Genomic DNA, 17,041 nt, shown 5'->3' on the forward strand with positions numbered 1-17,041 from the left:
GAAGTCGTGGGGTGCACGGTGGGCGTGACACGGGCCCCTTTGAGTCCCAGGACCCTCGAGGTGCACAGGGGAGCAGGAGGCCCCGGGACGCGGCGAGCGGGAAAGTTTCTCTGCACCGAGCTCCCCTCCCCCTCTTGATCCCTCAGAGGTCCGTGGGCTCCGCCCCCTGGTGGGGGAGGGGACCGCAGAGCATAACGGTCCGGAGCTCAGCCAAGTGAGGGATGCGGGCCGGGCCGAGGGGACCCGAGCGGCTCCGATGGCGCACGAGCGTCCCCGATAGCGCCCGAGCGTTCCCGAGATCGGGCGCGCAGGGACGCTGGGGTCCCCAGGCTCTGTGAGGGATTCCAGGACGGTGACAAAAGCCGGGAGGGGACGCGCCTGCCCCAGCGACTCACCGCGGCTGCAAGGGCCTTGCAGCGCCGCTCTCTGCACAGTCCGTCCGTCCGCCCGCGCATCCATCAGCGTCCGCACAGCGAAGCGCAGAGACTTGGTGGAGCAACAGAGCAGCGGTCGGGTCGGGGGCGGAGCCTGGCCCGCAGGGGCGGGACTCGGAGATTCCAAAAAGAGGAGGCAGGAGGCGGGGCATCCGAGGAAGCTGGGCTAGGGAGCGGGGCACCGTGGTGGCAGACTAAGGACAGATTCAGAAGGGAGGGGGAGTTCTGGGGCGGGACTTCCGAAGAGGCAGGCCCGGGGGGGGGGGCCTTCCGAGGAAGACTAGTCCGGGTCGGAGCTTCGAGATGGCAGGCTGAGGGCAAAAGCCAGGAGGGACTGGAGGCGGGGCTAAGATTCTAAAGAGCAGGGAGAGACTGGCGGGCTGGGGGATGGATTGTAGAACTCTATGGGGCGTGGCCCTTGGTGGGCGTGGCTTTGGCACAAAGCCGGTCTAGAGGCGTGGTTCCGGGAGGCCTGGCTCTGCTGTAGGACACACCCCGACTTCTGAAGGCGGGGATGAGATGGGGGAGAGATAGGGGTAGAGTGGGAGCCCCGGGCGGAAGTGAGACTAAGTGACCCCCTCCAGAGTCTCAGAGGGGGGATGGCTATAACTGACAGCCCAGACCCTAATCACAGCGGCGCTGTCGCCATAGCAACAGATGCAGGCAGAGCTGGGGGTGGTCTAGGAGCCCCAAGCCAGCCCAGGCTTCTGGTCCCCGCACCCTGGACTCCCCAGGGGGTTAGAAGCTATAACGTGGGAACCCCGTGGCCCAAGCTCCAGCCCAGACGCGGGCCAGATTGGAAACAGATGCTGCTTCTTACACCCTCGAATGCAGCCAGTCAGGCTTCAGACCTGGCGGAAGCTTAGGGGCCGCGTAGGGGGCTCTGTGCTCTCACCCCTCCCCCTTGTCCTAAAGAGCAGGGCGACCCACACACAACAGGGCGACTCAGCACGAACTTAAAAGTTGGTACAGGACACAGTGACCTACAGACACAACCCCTGGTCAGATGCCTGCCCCCAAGGGTATACAGAAAGTGTGAGGCAGGCCTGTCCCCAAAATCAACAAAATGCCTGTCTGCCTGGGCCCAGGCATGCAAAGGCCCAGACAACCCACAGTAAGCGCTAGGATGTCTACCTTCTACCTGCACAAGTCCCTTAGGCCACGTGATGCAGGTAGGGAGGAGCCTCAGGGCTGTCCAGTACACAGGGGACAGTAGCCAAGGGCTAGTGGCTTTCCCTTTTCGCACTGGGCCACCACCATGGGAGTTAGGGAAATCTGGGTCAGGTGTCCTTGTCTACTGGGCAACCCAATCTGTGGAACCCCAAACACCTAGTCATAGCGCTGATGGCCCCATATGCCAACAGCTGATCACAGGATCTGCTTCTATATCAGAGGGTCCTCAGATGCAGCAGCTGAGATCTGCCATCTCCCCCATCCCCCACACCAGCACAGGATGGGTCAACCAGAAAGCTCTCAGCAGAGAGCTACTTCACTCCTGCCCTTGTCACGATAGCATGTCTCCTTTTGTAAAACAAAGTTTCTGATAGTCTTCTGTAGAAAGCCAAGCACATCAGAGACCAAGGGGTGGATGGGAAATGGGGTGCACAGAGGAGGGTAAGCAATGTGGATAAATGAAGGGCTGTGTGGGAATGGGATCCATATGGAAAGTGGGTCAGGGGGTGCCAAGGAAAGAACATTGCAAGTAGAGAGGAAGCAGCTGTGCAAAGGCCCTGAGGTAGTACGGAGCCTGTCACAGGGCTGGAGCAAAGGGCAGGGAAGTAGGAGGCAGAAGCATGAAGGCACACAGCTGGGCTCTGTGGGCTTTAACCCGGAGAGGGGTGGGAGCCACCAAGGGTCAGAGTCAAGTGCCCATGATGGAAGACACAGGGCTGGTCCATGTATAGTCAGGGTAGGTGGATCTGGGCAGTGAGTTTCCCAGGGACTGGTTATTATGGGGTGGGAGGCTAGGAAAGTCCAGCACCAGCATCTGGCCTCATTGAAGGTGAGCATCCAAAGTGTGTCCTTGAGCACCCTCCCCAGGGGCTCTGGAACTTGCTGTCACTATGTCCTCCAAGGCCACCAGGATGCAGCCACTCTTGGGAAACAGACACAGGACGGATCTCGTCAGCAGCTCCTGCAGCTGGGATGTTGGGAAGTAATTTTTGTTTTTTCAAAATAACTTTTCTTCTAATTATGAAACAGTCCCGTGCAGGAAAAAAATCCGCAGATGTCCGCAGAAAAGGGGAAAATAAAAGTTACCCAGAATCCAAAGGGCCAGGGTAGAAACAGTGCCTGTCCGTGAACATTCAACCATTCCTTGGAACACAAACTGAGCACCTACTATGTGTGAGGCTGCTGGGGACAGGGTGGAGGTTGGGCCAGGAACAGTCCCACCAGGAGACACTGGGTCCCCTCAGACATTGTCCTATGGGAAGCTTTCAAATTTAAAACTGGGTAAAATCACCTAGTCAGACAAAAAAAAAAAAAAAAAAAAAAAACTCACAGGAGGAGCAGCACTCTAGTCAGAGGGCACAGACTGGGCAAAGACTCTAAAGCCAACCACTTCCTTTCAGGCCTATGTCTGTTCTATTCACTATATAGCCCAGGCTGGTTCTGAACTTACAGTAATCCTCCTGCCTCAGCTTTCCAAATGCTGGGATGACAGACCTCAACCACCATGCCTGGTAACACCTTACTTTTGACAGCAGGGTTTATCCTCCTAAGACCACACGCAAGTGTGTGTCCCTGAATACAGTTTAGGGCTCCGTGATACACATGGAGTTCCCATGTCCCATGGTACAGGCGGGAGACATCTGAGATGGGTGACTCACTGGAATGTTTTTACACATCTTAACCTGCTCCTGAGTGGGGTCTGCAGGCAACACCACCCCTGCAGTTGGGCAGGACCCCAATCCCATCAGCACCCAACACCACACCTGGGGCAGTGATTTTGAGGAACCGGTTGGTGGATGTGGCTTCCTCCCAGCTGCCAGGTCCAGCACAGAATGTGTGACCTGGGGCAGGAGCATGTGCCGACTGGCCAGGGCACCCGCCCCACCTATGCTCACAGCCTTGGGGGCACACCCTGCTGCTTGCCAGCAATCGTTACCTGCCAGGTCTGCCCACCCTTGCGCACCATGGGTTTACTTAGGTTTTCAGGTGTGTTTAGGTGTAGTGACCCTGTTGTTCCCTGCCTCCCTCCTCCTTCCTCCCTCTGCTCCTCACTGCCTCCCTCTCTGCTCCTCCTCTCTGCTCCTCCACCATGCCAGGCTCCTTCCTACCTCAGGACCTCTGCACAGCTGCGTCCTCTGCCCTGGAGCCTTCTTATCCCCTCTCCTTCTATTTCTTTTGTGCCAGTTCAGGGTTCTCAACCTCCACAGCTATCCATCGACATCTAACCTAGCTGTGCGATTCAGGTAAGCAGAGGCAGGGATACCTGGGGCTCCACCAGGTAGCTGCAGCTCTCACCGCCCTCACTCTGCCCACAGGGTCACAAAAATTCTTATTGGACAAGTATGAGTCAAGGACACAGAGCTGGCCCAGGTCACACAAGGCACACTCATTCTTGGCACCAGGGAATCAATGGGGTCACCCAGACAGCCCGGTCACGCCTGACCAGTGTCACATGGCTCTGCCTTAAACAGGTTCACATTAGATGCCAACTGCATACACCAGGGTAATAGATCTCCAGGCTCTCGGAGCTGGAAAGTCCTGGACCCTACAGCTGGGATCCCCAGTGACACCGCTGCCCGCCAGCAGCCCAAGCGCCTGGGGTGGGGTGAAGAGCACCTGCAGCCCCCCACAGGCTGACTGGGGAGAGATGGTAACTGCTTGTCACAGCAAAAGTCATCCCCAAATCGTGCTTCACTTCTCATACAATCACAAACCACAAAGGCAAAGAGATCCCAGCCTCTGCTACTCTCTGACCTGTCTACTCCCCCCCTTCTCCCCCCGCCCCCGTGGTGCATGGGGAAAGCCCTGGATATTTGGTGGCTAGGACTGAATTTTGTTTTATCAAGTTCTGTGAAGACTAGGGAAACTAAGGCAGGAGTAACAGACATCCTAGGGAATGTCTTCCATGAAGAGGGAGGTACTGGCAGAGATCCGCCAGCAAGTGCAAAGGCCCTGAGGCCTGAAGGGCCAATCAGGAGAGAAAGGGGAGGGCTAAAGCCCAGGGACAGTTTTCCAAGGGGTCAACAACAGTCACACTGGATCCAGTGCTTATTGTATACCAGGCTCAGAGCTGAGTGCTACAGGCACAGTGACAAAAGGCACTCTCCCCACTGCGATTGGTCCTGCACGCATGCACGCGCGCACGCGCACGCACACACACACACACACACACACACACACACACACACACACAGTGAGAGTCAAGGCATCCATCAGCCAGGTTGGTGGTGGAACAGCCAGGCTAAGCAGGTGAGGCTGGAGGGGTCGGTCTGCAGGGACTGATAGGGACATGACATGGGGACAGAATACGGGACAGCATCACCTGTCAGCAGGAGCATGGAGATGTCACAAGCACTGGGGGGAGGGAGGGGTGACACCATCGGGGCACCGGGTGGGGTCACTGGACAGTATGATCATGGAAGGTAGATGGGGCAAGTGCATCCCGGTAGCAGCGGGAAAAGGAGCAAGAAGGGTCAGAGTCTGGAGAACGTAGTGGTGCATGCCTGTCAGCCCAGCACTTGGGAGACTGAGTTGGAGACCAGCCCTGGGGCTACAGGGCAAGGCCAAGAAAGAAAACCCAAACCCTAAAATCAGACACCATCCCCAGAGAAACAACTCATTGTCTATGGATGCCCCTAGAACCTCGGGGGTCACATCAGATCCCCCAAATCCACCCTGTGGGGAAACAGGGTGCTGCTGATGGAAGATGGCACAGTGGGTGGAATGTCTTCTGGACAAGCACAAGGACTGAAATTCAAACCAGCACCCACCAAAGAAGCCAGGTGTGTGCCTTGACCCCAATGAGACTAAACCTTGGGACAGGAGGGGGAAGGAAAGAAATGTGGTGTCAGAAAAAAATTAAAGGTTCATGAAACGATTGCCACGCATGGTGGCCATGCCTCTAATCCCAGCACAGGGGAGGCTGAGTCAGGTGATATCTGTGAGTTCTGGGCTACACATAAACCCCTGACTGAAAAACAAAAAGACAACAACAATAAAAAAATATATAAAACCGACAACCCCCCCCCAAACCACTAAGGTGGGAAAAAACTGAGGGTGGTGACCGCGGCGGACCCCAGGATCCCACACGGGCCCTTGGAGTGGGGCCTGGGGGCTGAGAACAGGGGTGGGAGCTATGAGGGTCCAAAGACTGGGGTCCTGGAGGACTGGGGATGGGGGTTGGGGAGCCGTGGGGTCTGAGGATGGGAATGAGGAGCCGTGAGGGGTCTGGGGATGGTGTGGAAGGGCCCTGGGAGTTGTGAGGATGGGGGTGGGAGCCCTGAGAGTCCAAGAAGGGGTGGGGGCCCTAGGGGGCTGAGGATGGGGGAGGGGCCCTAGGGGTTTTGAGGACGGGGTGGGATCTTGAGGGTCCGAGGACTGAGGCTGGGGGACCCTGGGCCAGTAATGAGATCATATATTCAGCAGAATCTCAAACAAAAGCCCCCAGCTTGTCCAACACTCTAGCCTCTACGGTGATGAGCGATGAATTACCCACAATGCCCGGCCAAGCGCAAGTGGCTCTTGGCCAGGAGCCTAAACTAATTCTTACATGTTCCTGTGTGTAATTTTCCTCCCCCTCCCTCTCTCCCTCATCAGCGGGGAATACAGATCAAGGCATGGGGGCCAGAAGAAACCCCGAGCGGAGGCAGGGCGCCGCCCACTGAGGGCCCCACCTCCGACCAGCGGGGCTAGCTGGCATCGCCTGGCTGCAGACAGGGAGGTGGGATGGGATGTGTGTGTGTGTGTGTGTCTGGATGGTGTGTGTGTGTGACAGGGAGGTGGGATGGGATGTGTGTGTGTGTGTCTGGATAGTGTGTGTGTGTGTGTGACAGGGAGGTGGGATGGGATGTGTGTGTGTGTGTGTCTGGATGGTGTGTGTGTGTGACAGGGAGGTAGGATGGGATGTGTGTGTGTGTCTGGATGGGGGGGTGTGTGTGACAGGGAGGTAGGATGGGATGTGTGTGTGTGTGTGTGTGTCTGGATGGTGTGTGTGTGTGTGTGTGTGACAGGGAGGTAGGATGGGATGTGTGTGTGTGTGTGTGTGTGTGTGTGTGTGTGTCTGGAAACCACCAAACTGGAGTTGGCAGCCTCGGGGATGGGAACAAGCCGTGGGGGTGAGTGGCCTTTGGTCAGCACCTTGCTGTCTCTCCACTCAGCTGTCCCAGGTGCTGTTCTGAGTTCATGCGGAGCGCTGGACTAAGTACTTCCACTTTGTAGCCCTTGCCCTGTCTGACTTGAGCCCTGTCCCTAATAACACAGTCCATCCTCCCCGTGGGCATCACTCAAGGCCCAGAGCTCTTCCTGGCTCCCACCTCCCTCCATAAACCTCGGTGCCACTCGGAGCACTTTGCTCAAACACAGGCTTTGTGACCTTGCTGTGCAGCCTCAGACAAGCGGTTGGCCTGTCTGGGCAGTGGACCCATCACTGGAACAATACAGCCTTTTCCACCCCTAGAGGCGACTTGACAGATTTCTCAGCCTTCTAGCTGCAAGCCTACTGTGCACCTGCCAATGGAGCTGCGACCACCTATCTGTTTCCCTCAGTTCCTATTCAACCTTCACCTCAACAGTCAGACTCACCAAGGACCTGTCAGCTTCTCACGACCTTTTCCACCATGCCTAGAGGTTTCTGGAGCCACCGACTTGGGGAGACATTAGGATCCTTGAGTGAACATGTTTACACAGACAGCGCTAAACCAGCTACATGGTCCCAAACTCACAACCCGGAAGACGCTTTTATAAAATATTAAAGTTTATTTTTAATTTTTTTTTTTTGAGACAAGGTTTAGAGCCTGTCCTGGAACTAGCTCTGTAGACCAGATTGGCCTTGAACTCAGAGAAATCCGCCTGCCTGAGCCTCCCGAGTGCTGAATAGATTAAAGGCGTGCATCACCAACGCCCGGCTAATTTTTATTTTTTTTCTGTGTCTGTGCACATGAATGTAGTGCCAGCGGAGGCCGGAAGGGGGCGTCTGGTTGGTGGCCCTGTCCACACCCCAGGCGGGCAGGAGGGGACCTGGGCCTTAGAGCCACTGATCACTAACGCCCCAGCATGGAGAGGACTCAGCACTGGCGGAGGTCACACAGCACTTGCTCTCCCATCCTTGCCAACTGGATCCCATCGGTGGCCATGTCCTCAGCCACACGTGGTCCCGTGGGTGCCTGACTTCCTCAGACATGGGGGGGTCCCCACAGCAGCTATTTCTGCAGCCGCAGGACGGCGCGTCACATCCGTGGGCAGCCGGAACTCGGGATGCGGCTATTTCTGGAGGCTGAGGTGAGAAGTGGGGGCGGGAGGAGGAGCTGCGGCCGGGGACTGCCAGGGCCAGAAAGGGATCAGGACTGCCTCAGCCACTGTCCCTGTCCTAGAGGACAGTGGAGGGGAGTCTGCTGTGTGCAAGCTGGGGTGGGGGGAGGGGGAGGAGGATGCGTCCTGGGGCAGAAGATGTACAAAGGCGGGGCAGGTAGAGCCTGAGCTGGTAGAAGGGGAGGAGGCTGAGACCAGGGAGAGAAAGAAGGGAGGGAGGGAGAGGGATGGACCCGCAGGCCTTTCACCTGGGGGAAAGTGGAAGCCATGGAAAACGGTGGGCAGAGGAAGGAGGGGGCTGACTGAGGGGGTGAGAACTGGGAAGGGGGGGCTTCGCAGGGTCTCCTGGGGACACTGGAAACTGCTTTTCCTCTCACAAGTCCCAGGCCGCATGAGACTGACAGGCCCAGAGCCAGCCCTGAGAGTGCTGACAGGCAGGGTGGGTGCTGGGGAGGGGTCCCCAAGAGCTTTCGTGCCAAGAGTGTGGTCTACCTGACCGTGGCTGGACTGATCCAGGAGGGAACTGTGCTCCAAGCAACCAGTGGGGAGCCTGGGACAGCGCCATACCTGCCGGGCTTAGTCCACCATCACCCACATGAGTACTGTTCCCAGAGATCACTTGAGTAAGCTCCTGAGAACCCAGGCTTTCGGGGTGATCCTTCCCACCCGCCAAGCTCACGATGCCTCAAGGATCAGAAGCGATTGCAGGAGCACCCTTCCTGCACATTCCCAGGGGGTGCAGATGCCGCAGGGGACACACGGGTGACCCGAGGCCATGCCAGGCCCTCGGGGTCAAGGAGCCAGGGCCCCAGCACCAGCCACCCACAGCCTCCAGGCCCCTCCAGCAACACCGCCAATTTATCTCTTTCTCCTCCGTAAACAAATGTCAAGGAAAATAAATAGTTTTTAACAGGCTCATTAATTGAGTTCGGGAAGGAGGCCCTTCCCCCAGGCTACTGCGCCATCAGCGGACCAGAGGGGGGCAGAGGAGGACGGGAGGGGTGGCAGGAGAGGGGCAGGAGAGGAGGACGGGAGTAGGGCAGGAGAAGCCAGGAGGGATGGGGCCCGACCAGGGGGGGGAGGGGGCAGGTGCAGGACCGGAGGAGGCAGCGGAAGGGAGGAGCTGGAGGTAGAGTTCAGAGGCCTAATATCTCAGGGCTTCTGAAGCCCTGAGGAGAGCCTAGAGCTTAGGACTTGAACTTGGGACCTCTAGCTGTCAGGTGACTCCCTACCTGAACCAGGAGTTCTCTGATTGGCTGGGGGTTGGGGCCAGTGAGTCCTAGGTTCCCCCTGACTGTCTCTACAGAGCCGGGGTCACAGGGTCACAAGCAGCACCACACTAGGCTTTTCTGATGTCCTGACCCCTCAGACTTCACTCAGGGGTCAGAGAGGACGAGTGACTGCCTAAGGCCACACAGCAATCCCCCTGCGCCTGCCCTTAGGGCCTTTGGCTAAGCTGGGAGGCTACCTGCACATGAGAAAGGCCTCATGGAAGGTAGCAGGATCCCCAGCTGCAGATGACGAAGGGTGCACGCTGACCAGAGAAGTTTAGCAACCATCCTGAGACCACGCAGCCCGCAGGGAACAAGAGCAAGCACAAGGCTCCAGACCTCCAGACGGGTCTGGGTTCAGGTTCTGCCTCCTCAGCCCATGAGCTGTGTGACCGACCGGTCTCTCTGTGGCCTTGCTGCACGTCCAGGCTCTGGGCACCCCACCCGCAGCCATCGACCGTTCCCTGCGATGACAAAGACACAACCCACTGCCAGTTGAGGAAACTGAGGCACCACATGGCTCCCAGAGTGTGGGTGCTGGGGAGTGGGGTCCACCCAGATCTTGCTTTCTTTCAGCTCCATCATGTTTTCTGGAACCCAGAGACCCAGGACCGTAGCAAAATGAGCCTCTTTCACATGGACTTGGGTGACACGGCCAGAGCAGAGCAGCATGTTACCCAGGCTGGCCACAAACTCCCCATGTAGCCCAGGGTCAATGACCTTGAACTCCTGATCCTGCTGCCTCCACCTCCTGAGTGCTGAGGTGACTGCCAGCCTCTAAGAAGCTGCTCTTTCTGAGGTTTCTACCTCAGTTTCCCTTTTTTTTTTTTTGACAGGTGGGAGGTTCCTGGCCTGCGCTAGTGCTCCTGGCCCAGCTGAGTCCACACGGTGCTGTGTGGCCTCTGAAACATCCCTCTCCCTCTCTGGGCCCTTTTCTCAGACCCAACTTCCCTACTCAATCCCGGAGAATTCTGGAAAACTGACCCAGTGTTCCCTCTTCCAATTTTTTAATTGTTTATTTTGTCCACTTGATGTGGCCAGAGGACAACTGGGAATCTTTTCTCACAGTGAGGGACACAAACTCAGGGCCCTAGTCTTGGCAAAAGAAAGCACTAACTGTAGCCCAAGCTAGTCCCGCACCCTCTGAACAGCCAAGGATGACCTTGAACCTCTGAGCCTCCCACAGGCACGTCCCCTTTCCAGGGCTCTGGATGTCATCTGGGGACCCCCACCCCCAACCCCTCCCCAGAAGTGGGGCAGCCTGGATAGGCAGCCAGCAGCGGGAAATGCCCCAGTTTGCAGCGCTGAGTCATCGGGCTCAAGGGGCTGGGGTTTAGGCAGAGAGATGTCATCGACAGGGACCCCAGGGCCCTCAAACCACAGAGTGCCCACTGTACTGAGTGCCTCAGCAATGTACAGCATAGAGAGGTCAAGTCAATGCCCCAGGCCACACAGCCTTCAAGCAGCAGAGGTGGGATTTGAACCTTGGTCCTGTCCTTTCTCAAACTCCAGAGGGCAGCAAGTAAGACGCCAGAGCTGCCACTGGACTGTGTGACCCCAACACAAAGACTTCCCCCGCCAGCACTGCGTAACACCACTTCCTATTTGCTGGTGATGGGTTAATTTTAAGCTGGATTCAGTTAACCGTAGGCAGGCGAAGATACCGGGAGACAACCCCACAGAGGGGACATCCGGGCCACGGTGCACAAGCTCACAGGGTCGAAGTTCCCCACCAGGTGCCTGGGACAGGTGTGGGTGTCAGCAGGAACACAGAGACACAGAGAGACCTAGAAACCCAGCTGGGCTGCAGAGCAGAGCACCAGGGAGCAGTGAGGTCACCAAAAGGCAAAAGGGATCACGGGACAAAAAGAGGGCACCGTTTGACTCAGCTCCAAGGAAGCTGGTGGTGCAGGACGTGGTGGGGGCAAACTCGGGGTTCACTCTCAGCTTGGTGGAAATGGCATCAGTCCCCTGCTGCAGTTCAGCTCTGCCAGGTGGAGAGAAGGGAGCATGTCGCAGAAGAAAAAAAAAAAAAAAAAAAAGACAAAATAGAGAGAGGTAGAAGTAGATGACTCAAGGCCCCAAACTGAGGCTCAGGCTGGCAAGGTGGGCCCAGGATGGCCATTTGGACACACCCCATTTATGTCCTTTAAAAGAATTTCGATTATCCGGTGCCTTTCTCACATAAGAAAAAGAGGGGAGGGCACACGTCACTGTCACTGGGGATCAAGATGGGGCAACCCCCACTGGCGCGCTGTGCAGCCTCCCACCCTCTCTGGTCACTCTTGGCAAACCTCAGTTCCTAAATCCTAAACTCAAATGTCCCCTGGCGTCAGCACCTTTCAGCCCCCAGAAGCTCCCTCTTCCCCATTAACCCCTCCCCATTCTTAATTTCAGCTTGTGTCCCTGCAGCCCAGGCCTTTGCTTGGGGACTCCTCGGTGGGTCCCGTTGCTGCCTGTGGCTGTCCCCCTGACCCCCAACATGGGCTGGGCCACCATCTGCCACAGACAACAGAGGAAGGGCATGGGGCCTCTTCTTTCCAGGACTTTCTTGTTCTGGAATTTCAGGTGCACCAGGAACGATGAACCAGAGAGAGCTAGAGTCCAGCCTGGGAATGCACAGCCTTAGGCGCACACCTTCCCTCATGTGGGACCCTACACTAAGGGCTTTCCACAGGAGCCTGGGACAACCCCAAAAGGAAGCCACACCACCGAACGGTCCACAGACCCAACCGTACCCCAAGTCCAGGGTAGTAGATGCGGCTCCGCACTCCATGTGTCCCCAACCCAGCCGGTTTATAAATATCTGTCTTTATTCTTAGGTGTCTCCTTGGGCTTGCCTGCACCTGAACTTTTCTGACACCCCCTCCTTCCCCCCCACACACACACGGCGGCTGAGACACAATCACAGGGAACAGGTGAGTGAGGGGCCACAGGCCTTCGGCGGAGCCAAGGCCACCAGAGCAACCCCCATCACATCACAGCCCATCCTCTGGTGGGGCCACCAAGGCAGGGCCACAACACAATGACAGCAGGACAGAGCCACAAGACAGGGCCACCCGGCAGGTGGGATGACAGTGAAGCCACAGGTCTGCAGACACTGAGTGACACAGCGGAGGCAGGGGGGAGGGTGGGGGTCACCACCAAGAGGGACTGCCTTTTAGTCCAAAGGGACACGAGGACTCCCTGGAGGTGATGGCCACAAGAGATCCAGAAGTCCAAGTCGGGTCAAGTCTGCTACAGTCACAGGCCACTATGCACCCGCTAGTGTCTGGGGGGGGGGGGTCGTGGGGCGCATGGTCCCCTTCTGTACCTGCCGTCCACAAAGACCTCCCCAACCCACAGGGATCCCCCGACAGCAGTCCCACAGCAGTCCCCGGGATGGACCACTCAGCCTTGTCCAGCCACGCCTGGCCAGCGTCGCTGTCCCCTCCGGGCGCCTCGGGAACTGGCAGTCGCCACAGCCTCTCCCCCTCCTGCCCTGGGGACACCGATGTCACCTCCCGGCGGGGATGGCGGCTGCGGCGATCAAAGGCAGTCCGGGTTCCCGCCGCGGTTTGTCCGCCCTGAGCCCAATTAGGAGGAGGCTGGGGCGGTCTTGGTGGCGGTCCCTCGGGAGACTGGGGGTGGGGGAGCCGTCCCCAAGAAGAAATGCAATGTCATGGTGAGGGTGTGTCCCCCTCATCCTCCCTGGGGTCCCGGAAGGGGCAGAACGGGACTTAGTGGGTCTCTGGAGGAGATGGCAATGATGGACAAGGAGGCGGAGAGTTGGCCTGGCGCGGACATCGTCTGGGACCCGAGTGTCCCCCCCACTGTCCCGAGCTGGGTACTAAGCGGTTGGCCTAAGCGGTTGGCCGGGCGAGAAGCCACCCCCAGCCCCAGCTGCCCGCCTGCCACCGCCAAGAAATCAGCTGGCAGAAGGCAGGAGCAGGGACAGAAGGCAGCTGGAGATTGACAGGGGGAGGGACACAAAGAAAGGAGAAAGGATGGGGCAGGGGGAGGGGAGCCTATGCAAATGGCAGCTCCGACTCCGGGCCTCTAATGAGGGAAGGAACCCGAGGAGGATCCCAGGCTAGCCCAGACAAAGCAGACAGCCGGTTCTCGCACCCTGGAGGGGTACACAGAAGCCCAGGATCCTGATGCACAAAGGAAGGTGCAGAGGAAGATTTGTCCCCAAATCTTAACACTCTCGGGTGTCCCCCCTTGCTCTGTAGCAGAGTCTTTGGGTCTCCAAGTGCCCCTCCTGGATTGGGACGACTCAAAGGTCTCCCTGTGAGCATCAAGGACGCTTTTTGTTGGGGAGGGGGGGACCTCTTGGCTCGGGTCAGAGAGATGAAGGGGGGTGAGGGAGTCCCAGGCAGGCCAGGAGACACCCCAATCAAGTGACCATTAGGGGGTTCACTGGAGGGAGGGATGAGGTGACTGGGAAGGTGGGCGCTCTCACACCTGCTGCAGGTTTTCGGGGGGCATCTGGAGGCAAATCCGAGCGCAGGGAAAGGGGTAACGGAACAGGATTTGGGGGGTGTGGCAATCAAAAGGATCCTAGTTTGTAGTGGTGCCCGGGTTTGGGGGCGAGGAGACTCCACAAAGAGAGGGGAACTTGGCTCCGACCCAGCGCCCGCTGCAACCCGGGGTCCCCGCGCCCGGACCCCCTTTCCACCTGCGCTCAGGCCCCACCCCCAGTGACGTCACCACCCTTAGACAGCCGGGGGCTCCCGGGGTGTGTGAGGGGCTCAGGGCTGCAGGCTGGCTCTCCGGGGATCCCCACGGGGCCCACAACCGTGAGAACGGGAGGATGCGGACCCCAATCCCGGGCCTGGGGGAGGTGGGGAGCACCGGGACTGCGGAAGGGTGGGGCTGAAGCCCCAGGTGTGCTGAGGTACTGGGCCCCGTCCGCAGCTCCCGACGCCGACACCGCGAATCGAGTCCCCGCCCGGCTGGTGCAGTCGGCGACCCTGGGCACTCGCCAAGTCGCCCGCGCATCCCCATCCCTCCCGGCCTCCATCCCTCTCGGTCCTCGTCCCTTTCGATCATCATCTCTTGGTCCCCATCTCTTTCAGTCCCCGTCTCCCTCCGTTCCCATCCCTCCCGATCCCCCATTCCTCTCCTCCCTGCAGAATCCGACAAGGGGTTGCATCCCAGACCCCTTCAGAGTACAAAGGCCCAGAAGCCTAGGAGCACAAAGCCGGCGACGCCCGCCCCGCCCCCGTGACCCCCATGCACACCCGAGAGCCCTGAGCACCCCGGTACCTGCGGGCTCCGCATGCTGCTCCCGGCACCGGGTCGGCCCGGGCTCCGGCGGCTCAGCGTGCGCGCGCGGACCGAGCTGCCTGGCGGGCGGGGCGAAAACCCACTGCGGCTCGCGCGCCCCCAGCCGGTGACGTCACCCTTCCGCCGCCGCGGCCGCGGGGCTGACCGTGTGAGGAATTGCGCAGGCGCACCGAGGAAGACCCAGTGAGGAGGCGCGGCTCGGTCACGTGCCGTGGGAGCCTTTAGAGGGCCGCGGGAGCACGTGGGGAGCAGGACACGTGGGCCAGGCCTGCCTCCTCCTCCTTCCCTTTAAAACTCAAGGTGTGGGGTAGCCCAGGCTAACTTCGCACTCTGTGGTGGCTGAGGATGGTGCCTCTGCCTCCCCACTCTGCTTCCTTTGGCCAAAATATCCATTCTCTAAAATCTTGCCCATCAAGCTGAGCTTGCTGGTTTAAAAGGCTGAAGCAGGAGGACGTCAAGTTTCTGGACAACCCGTGCTAACAATGAGTTTGAGACCAGCTTGGGGAAAGCAGGGAGATCCTGACATGAGATGAAAGGCGGGCTCCAAATGGTTCGGTTTATGAAGGTGTTTACTGCTAAGCCTGAGAACCTGAGTTTGATCCCTGAGGTCCCACAGTGGAAGGAGGAACTCGATTTCTACGATTACCCTCTACGCACATGCACACATGCATGTCCACGAAGCTACTAGACATGCCTAAAAATAGAAACACCTCAACCTTAAAGCAAAGAGTTGTCATGGGGACATGGGGGTGCAGGCCTGTCAGGAGGATTGCTGCAAGTGCGAGTCTAGCCTGGGCTACACCCCAAAACCCTGCCTCAGGCAACAAAACTATTTATTTTACAGTTTGGGTTTTTCCCTTAAGAATTCATTCATTCGGGCCAGAGTTGGAGACATGAGCAAGAGCCTGGAGTCAGGGTGAAAGGACTGGGTCATAAACGGGGGAAGAGCGCCATGAATAATTGACAAAGAGCCTAAATTAAGAACAGGGCTTCCCAGGCTGGCACCGAGGCCAGGTTTGCAGAGCCGGCTTTGTCCTCTTGTCTGTCTGGGGTGACCTGTGTGGTCCACCCACCAAATGCTTTATGAGACTGGCTGCACACAGTAGGCGCCAGAGTTTTGCATAGCCTTCAGAGGCCTCGGCATGGTTGCTTGTGCACAGTAGGTACTTGAAGTTTGTGTGCTCCTCAGCGATGCCTGGGATGGTTTGTTGCACACAGTAGGCGCCCAGCCTGGCATATTTCCTGCAGGTGCAGGTGTTTGGCATTGTTGGTGGCACACAGTAGGCATGCACATTGGAACTGGGAACTGGCAGGGCTGGCCATCCATCAGTGAGAGAACCAGGCTTCGTCCTGTCTGTCTGGGCTGAGTAACCGCTTCTGCCCCTGGGTCCTGGTGAGCAGCGAAGGGGAACATGTAAACCGTGCAGGTCTGAGTATCTGGAAGCTTCCAGCAGCCATTCATTCACCATCACAGCCCGACCGTGTTAAATGCAATGTACAGGGAAGTAACAAACAGGACAATCGGCCTGCAGCTGACAGGGCGCAGACAGGTCACAATACATCAGCCCAAAGCAGGTTATTGGTTCAGCAGCAGAGCACCCGCTCCAGCCACAGCGACCGCCCCCGTCCGGTGCTCCTTCCAAGCAGGCTCCAGCCTGCCCCAGGACCCCCCCCCCCAATGCTGTGCCCTTGACCTAGAGTTTTGCTCCTTTTGCTGTCCAGAGCCAACTCTTGCCACTCCCTATTCCTGACAGATTGTTCCCAATATTGTGTTGAAGTGACTGTGAATTTCATAGGAATGATGTCCCGAGAACCCTTTGGTTCTGTGAATCTCCCTACTCTGGCCATGTCCTTTGATGTCCTGTCTGTGTGGGGTTCCTAGTTGGTGACTTAGAGATGTAAGAAGGATGAGGATAGGCATTCTGCCAATCACTTCAGGGGTGGAGCCCCCTTGTAGACTCCCCCAGTGAGGGGCTGGGGGTGTGGCATGGTCATGGTGAAGCCCCTCCTAGAATACCCCTGTGAGAGGGTTAGGGGTGTGGCCATGGTGGAGTCCCTGCCTAGAATCTCCAGTGAGAGACTGGGACATGGTCAGGGTGGAGCACCCACCTAGAATCCCTCAGTTAGGGGCTAGGGGTGTGGTCATGATGGAGCCCCGCCTAGAATTCCCCAGGGAGGGGCTGAGGGTATGACTCAAATAACAAAATGGGTCAATGCCCAACTTTGCACGACTTTTGTGACCTCCAGGCCCCTGAGGGAAGGTGCTCAGCAGCCTCTATACCTGAACAGACAGCAGGAACCAGTCTTCTCTGGAGGGGGCTAGTTGCCACCCCCCCAGGGGTTCCTGCCCAATGGGCTCTGAGCTTCTGTCAGGTTTTTGCTCATCTGGCACATGGGGTGGGGAGACATACCAGTGGGTGAAAAGTTCGTTCGCTCTGGAACATTCCTTCCCTCCTGCACTGGTGGAGCGGGAGGGCTTTCCCCAGACGCCCACCCTCCTCTTGTTGCCTTCCAGAATCTGGTAATTATTTCCTGGGTGTTTTTTGTTGAGATTCCAGGGAAGCACTGAGTGTCCACAGACAGGAT

At 58.0% G+C, this 17,041-nt stretch overlaps 1 protein-coding gene across 1 annotated transcript in view; it reads right to left on the reverse strand.

The window, feature by feature from the left end:
- Ptprs (protein tyrosine phosphatase receptor type S) overlaps nucleotides 1-14,601 on the reverse strand; it is a 61,257-nt gene extending 46,656 nt beyond the window's left edge. The window contains exon 1 of the mRNA XM_051177603.1: nucleotides 14,435-14,601. The gene's annotated coding sequence lies outside the window, so the exon portion shown is untranslated. The remainder of the gene's footprint in view (nucleotides 1-14,434) is intronic.
- Between the last annotated feature and the right edge of the window lie 2,440 nt (nucleotides 14,602-17,041).

The sequence above is a fragment of the Phodopus roborovskii genome, unplaced genomic scaffold (genome assembly GCF_943737965.1).
Source record: "Phodopus roborovskii unplaced genomic scaffold, PHOROB, whole genome shotgun sequence".
NCBI lineage: Eukaryota > Metazoa > Chordata > Mammalia > Rodentia > Cricetidae > Phodopus > Phodopus roborovskii.